General features: G+C 42.0%; 1 pseudogene; it reads right to left on the reverse strand.

The window, feature by feature from the left end:
• Positions 1-2,283: 2,283 nt before the first annotated feature.
• Positions 2,284-3,492, reverse strand: LOC114232936 (dnaJ homolog subfamily A member 1-like; annotated as a pseudogene).
• Between the last annotated feature and the right edge of the window lie 5,956 nt (positions 3,493-9,448).

Genomic DNA, 9,448 nt, shown 5'->3' on the forward strand with positions numbered 1-9,448 from the left:
GGATTAATGGGATGGATGACAACTACTTGGTAGGGGAGGAAATGGGCTGAGGAATAGTTCAGATGATTATGTCAACCTTCTATTGTAAACTTTTTTTGCTTTTTGCTTTGTGATCAGTATATTAAGGAAACACTTTCCAAGAATGTTTGAATTCTGATGTCCAATTTACGTTTTTGAACAAAGCATACAATTAAAGCTATCTTACCTAATAGATAAACATGTAAATTGACTGTACCTCTGCTATGCTCACAGCCAGTCAGTGAGTATGCAAATTAGAAGGCCAAAGATGGCAGCCACCCAGCTGCTCCAGGCGCAGAGTGGCCTGGCAGGGAAGGACGCCTGCTATGAGAGGGAGGGCGGGGGCAAAGGGATCTACAGGAGCGGAGTGCCACAGCGAAGACAAGACTGCAGACTCTGGCCGGAGTCTGCAGCAAAGACAAAGAAGGCAGACCTCTGGCCGGAGCAAAGGCCTGGGTCCTGGGTCCCAGAGGAAAACTGGTGCTGGAAGCCAAGGGAAGGAAGGCCTATTGCACGAATATCTTCGTGCAACGGGCCTCTAGTTCATAATTTGCTATACTACCAACATTATATTACATTTACTTTGGAGCACAGATTAAATGGTTTAAAGTAAGGTTGCAACACCTAAACAAAGTACTACAAACCCTCAAGAAACAGCATATCTTTTTTAAACATTTTTATTTATTTCAGAGAGGAAGGGAGAGGGGAGAGAGAAACATCAATGATGGCAGGGAATCATTGATCGGCTGCCTCCTGCGTGCCCCACACTGGGGATTGAACCCACAACCCAGGCATTTGCCCTTGACTAGAACCAAACCTGGGACCCTTCAGTCCACAGCCCGATGCTCTATCCACTGAGCCAAACCAGCTGGGGCAAGAAACAGCGTATCTTGATAAACCTCTTGTTTAGAAAGTTATTACTGTCACTGACACCACAGGCTAAATTATACAGTATGCCATTCTCAACTAACAATTGAGACAATAAAGCAGAGGCATTATAATGAATTCCATGTAATACAACTATAGAGATCAACACTGCTCTATAAATTGGGTTCTTCAATTGCCAGTTAAATACATTTTAAGTTTCTTCTATCTACACTAAGAAAGATGCAAATTGACCGTACCATTGCGACACCCACCAGCCAATCAGGAGTGAGTATGCAAATTAACCCAACAAATATGGTGGGTTAATTTGCATGCACAGGTGCCAGCGGCCGGGGGTGGGACATTGCCCCAGTCGCTCCAGGCCTCTGGGCAGCATGGGAAGGCGGAAAGGCGGCTCCGGGCCGGAGCAAAGGCAGTGCCGGCAGCCAGGGGAAGGAAGGCCCATTCTTGCACGAATCTTCGTGCATCGGGCCTCTAGTATATATATAAAAGCCTAATCGGCCATTAGCTATGACGCGCAATAACCACCATGGGGAAGACGCTCAACGCACAGGCATGGCATGGAAACATGGAACAGACTGATGAATCTCAGAGGGGAGGGGAGAGAGGAAGGATGGGAAGAGATTAACCAAAGATCTTGTATGTATATTAGAGACCTGGTGCACGATTCGTGCACCATTGGGGTCCCTCGGCCTGGCCTGCGGGGATTGGGCTGAAACCTGCAGTCCAACATCCCCTTAGGGCCAGATTGCTAGAGGGCGCAGGCCAGGCCAAGGGACCTCACCAGTGCATGAATCTGTGCACCGGGCCTCTAGTAGCTTAATAATTAAGGTTCATACATTGAAGTAAATACAGGTGACTAGCATTTAAATCTAAGCTATTGCATGTACACAACTCAAGGTATGACCTAAGAAAGGCATGGGAAGAATATTTTAAGTAGTTTATTCTTCATTTCACTTAAAACACTACTGTAGCCCTGGCTGGTATGTTCCATGGTTAGAGCATCAGCCCATGCACTGAAGGGTCATGGGTTCAACGATTCCGGTCAAAGGTACTGCATGTACCTGGGTTATGGGTTCAATCCTGCATGCTAGGGGCAACCAATGGATGTGTGTCTCATATTGGTGTTTCTCCCTTTCTTTCTCCTCCTCCTTCCCTTCCATTCTCTAAAATCAATGGAAAAAACATCCTCCAGTAAGGATTAACAAAAAAATTTAGATAAATAAAAATATAATAAAGTGGGAATTTAAAATATAATTCAAAAAAAAAAACACCACTACTGTATTTGACTATTAAAAACAATAGCAAGTAGTGAGCATGTTATAATTATAGGCATCCACTCGTTCACTATTGTAATGAAATGCCAGCTTTGAGTGTTATTCACTGACGCTGATCATCATCCTCGGATGCTTTTCCCTTGTAATGGTGGTGCCTTTCTTGATTTGGATCAAAGTCCACCAGTTGTACCTGGTCCATTTCATTAGTCTCTCTTTTTTTTAAAATATATTTTTATTTCAGAGAGGAAGGGAGAGGGAGAGAAACATCAATGATGAGAGAGAATCATTGATCAGCTGCCTCCTGCATGCCCCACACTGGGGATTGAGCCCGCAACCCAGGCATGTGCCTCTGACAGGAATCGAACCTGGAACCCTTTGGTCCGCAGGCCACTGCTCCATCCACTGACCCAAACCGGCTAGGGCTCATTAGTTTCTTCTTTCCTCTCAGGGAGGTTTTCCAGCAAAGAATGTTTATCAGGAGAGAGCCATCCTCAGGAAAGTTTGCCTTAAATTGAATGGTTATACAACCTTTTCTTGTGGCACACACCAGATATCTCCCACTTGACAGGCTGACCTGTATGAGAGCTGATAATTATGGCTTGGTTTGGAAGCCACACAGTACTTCCATCAGCTGTATGTCCACAGACATGAAAAGGTCAGTCTTGTTAGGGAAAACGGCAGAGTCCTAATCTAAAACTGATACCTCTTGGCTCGTCCTGGTTCTTGGTCTCCTTAACCATATAATCTCATCCTCTGGCCATCTTTCATGCCTTTGTCAATATGAGCTTTTAGAATTTTCTGAACTATCATCCTTACATTGTAGCTTTTGTATTTATCTTCAGGACTTATTCCATTCCCCATGGTCTTGGCACTCCATGCACACAAACTAAATTTGCTGAACCATTCCAGGTCCTATGCCATGAATTTTTATTTACATTTCTGTACCTTGCAATTGGGACAGCACTCTACTGCTCCTTTCTGACCATCTCAGCCTTCATATTTACAGACCAGGTTCTTTGCAGAGCTAGTTTTTTACCTGCACATTTTGTTTTCTACTTCTTTCTCTCCAAAAAGCATATCAAAGAAATGATGTCCATGTTGTTCCACCTTTTAATTCTCTCTTCTCTTTTGTCATGTAATTGACTTTTCTTTGCATCAGAAGATACTTTCTGAACTTGAGAAATCTTGTTTAGACTCTCCATTTGGATTCTTATCAGGGTGGGACTTCAAAGCCATTTTCCTGTTATGTCTTTTTCACTTCTTCCTGGATGGCATTGGGTTTGACCTCCAAAACAGCTATTTCTTTTACCATTTTCTACAGCTAGTGTGCAGGTGAGGCAGGTGTGCGGAAGCAGGAAGGAGTGTGTTCATGTGTGCCGCCCTCCACCTCTCATCACTGAGTGTTTTGGAAAGTTCCCAATTTTTGACTTTTTAATACCATTTTTCAAAATATGCCTCAACTTGCCTGGCCGGCATGGCTCAGTAGTTGAGTGACAAACCATGAACCAGATCGTGGTTCGATTCCTAGTCAGGGCACATACCTGAGTTGTAGGACCCCAGTAGGGGGCTTGCAGGAGCCAGCGGGTCAGTGATTCCCTCTCATCATTATTGTCTTTCTCCTCTCCCTTCCTCTCTGAAATCAATAAAAATATATTTCAAAAAAAATAAATTATATGTGTTTAAATACATTTCCGCCACACATTTTGGGATCGTAGCACCCATAAAAATCATTGTCTAGTTTCCTGTTACTTCCCTCTGGTAGAGGGATATGGTTTAATGATATCTGGGTAAGATTAGTGAGCTTCAGAAGTTGCTCTCATAGCTTTACTTTGCTGTGTGTGTACATCTATTATAGTCATGGATTCAGAATGTTCTATTTTTTAAAATATATATTTTATTGATTTTTTACAGAGAGGAAGGGAGAGAGATAGAGAGTTAGAAACATCAATGAGAGAGAAACGTCGAGCAGCTGCCTCCTGCACACCCCCTACTGGGAATGTGCCCGCAACCAAGGTACATGCCCCTGACCGGAATCGAACCTGGGACCCTTCAGTCCACAGGCTGATGCTCTATCCACTGAGCCAAACCAGTCAGGGCCAGAATGTTCTATTTCTTGACACCAACCTATCACAGAGGCTCTCTCAGACCAGATCAGGACTGCCAGCCGTGGGAGGAAAAAGAATGACTTAATTAGCATTCTACAGCTATTCAGTACACGATGCACTATGAATTGGGGTATAGCAAGTGGCCAAGATACAAAGCTATATGCCACCAGGTCTGTCCCTGAGATTCAGACGCAGACTTTTCCTTACTACAAAAGCTATGACACCTCGATAGTTAACACCTTGAAACCGTATCGAAGATACAGGAGCTTAGTAGTATACCAAGTACTTTGGCTCTCACAGCAATCTGCCTCTTTTCACGAAAGCAGTGTCTGAAACTAAAATGAAATGTTGGCAAGCTCTGGGTTTCTGGCTGCATACAAAATGAGTTCCCTTTCTTGAGTGGGGAGATTTTCACAGATGACTTCAGCTGCTCTCATTTCTCTGTAAGTGAGCCAACCAGCTACAGCTAAAACTGGAGGATTGCCTATCTTTCCTGTATCTGGTCTGTGAAAAGACCCTGAGGTCAAGGAAGGTATATAGCAAGGATGTGTGGGTCACTGCTTTCCTGCCCCCAAGACTATGACTTTAGATTAGAGAGATGATGGAAGATTTGAACAGCTGTTTCAGTGAACAAATACGAAATGAAGTGCAAAACGGAAGGGGACCGACTCTTTTCCCAAGGAGAGTCAGGAAAGTCCTGCCAGCACGGTGAGGATTATAAAAGGTGAAGGAATGTTAAGTAGACAAATCCCTATCAAGGATCAAGTTCAACTGATGGCTTCCAGGGTAGGTCATAGGTATGTTATACTCTTTATGAAGAGCACAAATTATTTTCACATCAGCATCTAGAGACACTGATAGCTTGAGGTGCTTAGTCAAATGAAATTTTAGCCAACCTAATATATTTATGTCCTCTAGTTTTTTGGAAATGGGTAACCATATGTGGCATATATGGGAACTCTTCACCTAAATTTTTAAATAACTAATTATTATGTAATTATAGTAACATAATAATTATAACTATAACTTTCTGCAGAAACTAATTATGTTGAACAGAAACTTTTAATATTGTGTTAGCAAACTTTTTTCCAGGTATAAAGGGGAAAGGAAAAGATATAGGCTGCCTTTTTTTAAAGTCAGTTCCTAAAAAATCACTGCACTATGCAGAGTCCAGTAAACACCAGAGCACTTAAAGGGGGACAAGCCAGGGTTTGGGCCCAACATTGAAAAACTATCAGTAATGCATTAAAAACAAAAATAAAGTAGTGGTTTTACATGTTACATGTTTAAGCAATGGATTAGCACTACAAATAAATATGACACTTTACCTTGACGTTTGCTCTGGAAGTGGGCATCCGAAGGGCTGCAGCTTGTGACTAAGACTGAGAAGTGGTGGAAGGAGGGTTGTCTGAAATTAGAAAGTTTAACACCAGATGTAGATGGGTTTGTCTCAGTACCACCACGAGGATTAAGGTGGTGGTTTTCCGCATGAAGTTTTTCTTGCAGACAAAATCACCCCTTAAGCAAACACAAAATTCTTATATTCAAATTGTTCTCTACATATTAATCATGTTGGAACAAATTTGCATTTTCAAAGCAACTGTTACAGTTGAACTATACCAGATATTCTTCAAATTAAAGCTTTCTAAAGCCAATGGAGCATAGGATTTCAGAAACAAATTCTAAGACGTTAAAAATGTGGCACATCTGTTGGTTATCAGATGACTTGATCCATCATCTCATCCTCCCAGAAGGGAAATGAAAGCAGCAATTTAGTCCGTTTACATTGAGCTCCATGACAAATGGTTGTGTGTTCTAAAGCGGACCAACTCTAGAAATTGTCTAGTCACGGGAAATTGCTGTTCGTCCTTGGTTAGTGGGACTTCTGAGGAACCTCACAGGACACGTTGTTGCACCGCAGTGCTGAGCTGGGAGCCCACACTTGGTTCTAAGTATTCCATTTACACATTTCCAACCAGCAGCAGTTTATCGAGATTTTAAAGTGAGATATTTACTCCTCCTCATGACTAGTGTTCCTGGTGTTTTCTGTGGGCTCAGTGAGATAGGAGCCACTACTGTCAACTGAACTTTGGGGAGAAAGTTTTATTTAAAAGGTAAACAGGGATGACCACGAACTGAGTCGACCTCAAACTATTTGAACCTGTGAACTAGGTCACGGTTCGATTCCTGGTCAGGGCAAATGCCTGGGTTTCAGGCTCGATTCCCAGTGGGGGGTATGGTATCCAGGAGGTGGCCTATCAATGATTCTCTCATCATTTTTTAAATATATTTTTTATTGATTTCAGAGAGGGAGATATAGAAACATCAATGATAAGGGAGAATCATTGATTGGCTGCCTCCTGCATGTCCCACATTGGGGATCGAGCCTGCAACCCAGTCATGTGCCATTGACTGGAATCGAACTCGGGACCCTTCAGTCTGCAGGCCAAAGCTCTATCCACAAGCCAACCAGCTAGGGCAATACTTTAAGGTTTAGAGGCAGAAGATGGTGATTCATTAACCAGATTACAATGATTTGAGATTTTTTTTTTTTTTTGCCTATACACGTCTATAAACCACTCTTGAATATGAGAATATTTACTATTTAAATATTAGTGACTAGGTACTTTTAAACTGTGGCCCACCAAACCCCCTTTGACCCAAGAAAAATTCCTCACTGCCCACTAGATGGCACTGTCATCATCCGTAACTATTAAAAGGACATGAGTCCATCTGGGACAAGAGACAAATCTGAAGAAACCTTTTTTAAACAGCCATGCCACTTTGCTCCCAGAGGTCTCCAAAGCACTGAGATTATGACAAAAATATGATAAAGGTCACTTTTGATCTTTACATATAAAGCCTACTGGTCTAGAATGATTCAATAACTAGCTATTATTACAATTCATGTCTTGACCCTTCAAATAAGTTATAAATACCCTATGGCAGACTGCCTCACACTAGTATTCATCTTTTAAAACAACAAAACTTGAATCTCAACTCCCCACAAATGAAAAGGGATATCATCTTAGCTGGTTTGTCTCAGTGGATAGTGTTGGCCTGAGGACTGAAGGGCCCTGGGTTCATTCTGGTCAAGGGCATGTACCTTGATCAATTGGTTGCCTCCCCTGAGGTGTGTGCCCAAGGCAACCAATTGATATGTCACATCAACAAAAGTTCCTCTCTCTGTCCCCCTCCCTTCCATTCTCTCTAAAAAAGTCAGCCCTAGCTGGTTTGGCCCTACCCTTCGGTCATATCTCTCTATCCTCCCTTCCTCTCTGAAATCAATATATATATAAATTTTTTTTTTTTAAAGAAAGGTCAATGGAAAAATATCCTGGGGTGAGGATTAACAAAAAGAAAAGGGATACAACAGAAAATGCACATTAGGCTTCTTACAGTTGAGTGTAAGGATGAACTCAACTTCCCTAAATGATCAGTAGCTGAGGTGCAGTTGTATAATGTGTACCTGAGGAGAAGCCTGAATGACCAGTTCCCTTGGCCACAGTAGGGAAACTAGACAATTCAGCTCCAGTGTAGCCCAGTAGAAACAGCACCGGACTGCTAGTAAGACCACCTTCCTCTTGGCTCTCTCCCAGTCTGGTATAAAACTTCACTTCACATAACTCTCTGGGACTCAATTTGTTTCTTTGTAGCATAATAGGTCTTAAAGGCCCTAAAAATTATGACATCCAAAACACATTAAAACAAAAAAGTACTAAGCAGAAAGATAATGTATTTAACATTTTTAACTGACTCACCTAGAGACAAAATATTTTCATTATTTCAATAACCTTGATAAAATGTGAACAATGGCTTTGAAGGGACTATTTTGAAAATACCTTCTTCTGATTCCCTTTTCTCTTAAGCATGGTTGAAGAAATATGGATTACTATCGTCACCACAGCAGCACAGCTCAGATGCTTATTACTACATTCCACTTACTTTCTGAAAGCAGTGTTTTATTGTCACTCTGAAAAGCTGAAAATAAGAACTCAGGACTAGGCTTCCTGGACTTTTTTAATGCCCAGCTAGTTATCTGGGTTCAGTGGCAGAGGCCACCGCTCAATAAGGAAAGACAAGACCTGCTAAACTTCCAATGCATGTATAATGCATTCGTTACTGGAATGCAAGCTATTCTTAAGTCCCTTTCAGTGCCTTAAACTAGACAGAGAAGACACAAGAACACCCAAAAACCCCAAATCAGAGATGGGCCACGAGCCCAGAGGCTGGGTCCTACAAGTGAGTAAAACAGATGTTTTTTTGTTTTAAGGATCTACTCTACAGAAGACCCTGCGCTAGGATGCTGCAAAAGATAGCATGTCATGTTGGTCAAAAGGCACATATATTCTATTAAGATGTAAACAATGAAACTTAAAAACCAGATATAACAAGAATACTAAATAGTGTGAAAAAGAACTTCAAAGACAACAAAAAAGATTAGTTCACTTAACATGCAGTTAGTGGAAATGCAGAGAGCAAAGTCCTGCAAAATGCACAGCATGCTAACAGTCATGGGAGGGCAGGGTAGGAGAGGAAGAGGGTAGTGGCAGAAAAGGAATGCGATTTGAAAGTATTTGTGTCAGCCCTAATAAATCTCATTTTTTAATGAGAAGTGGCTAGGCTAATAGTTTATTTTTGGCACATACTTGTTAAATCTGAAGTTTTATAAGGAAGGCCAGGCAAGCAAAATATGCAACAACACTGAGAACAAATTAATATAACTTTTAACAGAGAGTGGAACTCTTTTAAGATATTTTAAGAAGTCAGTTTACTTTTGGTTTCATCTGTAGCAAGACAAGAAAAAAACATGACCTCTGCGTGGTCACTTCGTGTCATCCTACTTCTGCTAGCTTCATCACTAAACATATAAGCCAAACCCTACCTCTCAGCCCCACTGTCCCTGGTTTCCTCAGGGGAGGCAGTTTGCTATTCCTCCGTATTTCTGTCACTCCCACAATTCCACACAATAAACCAAGACTATGCTTTCAACAAACTCAGTGCTTACACTCAAATGTGTTTCCCTTCTATGCTCCCCTTGGCCTTCTCATCCTGGAGCAGCTGGACTCTGCAGAAGAGAGTGCCCATGCAAGCACTTCACCACCACCACGCTCCCTCCCGCTGGGTGGCAGGTGCCCAGGAATGGCAGCTCCACCTGAGCAT

This window comes from Eptesicus fuscus, chromosome 17, assembly GCF_027574615.1.
Source record: "Eptesicus fuscus isolate TK198812 chromosome 17, DD_ASM_mEF_20220401, whole genome shotgun sequence".
NCBI lineage: Eukaryota > Metazoa > Chordata > Mammalia > Chiroptera > Vespertilionidae > Eptesicus > Eptesicus fuscus.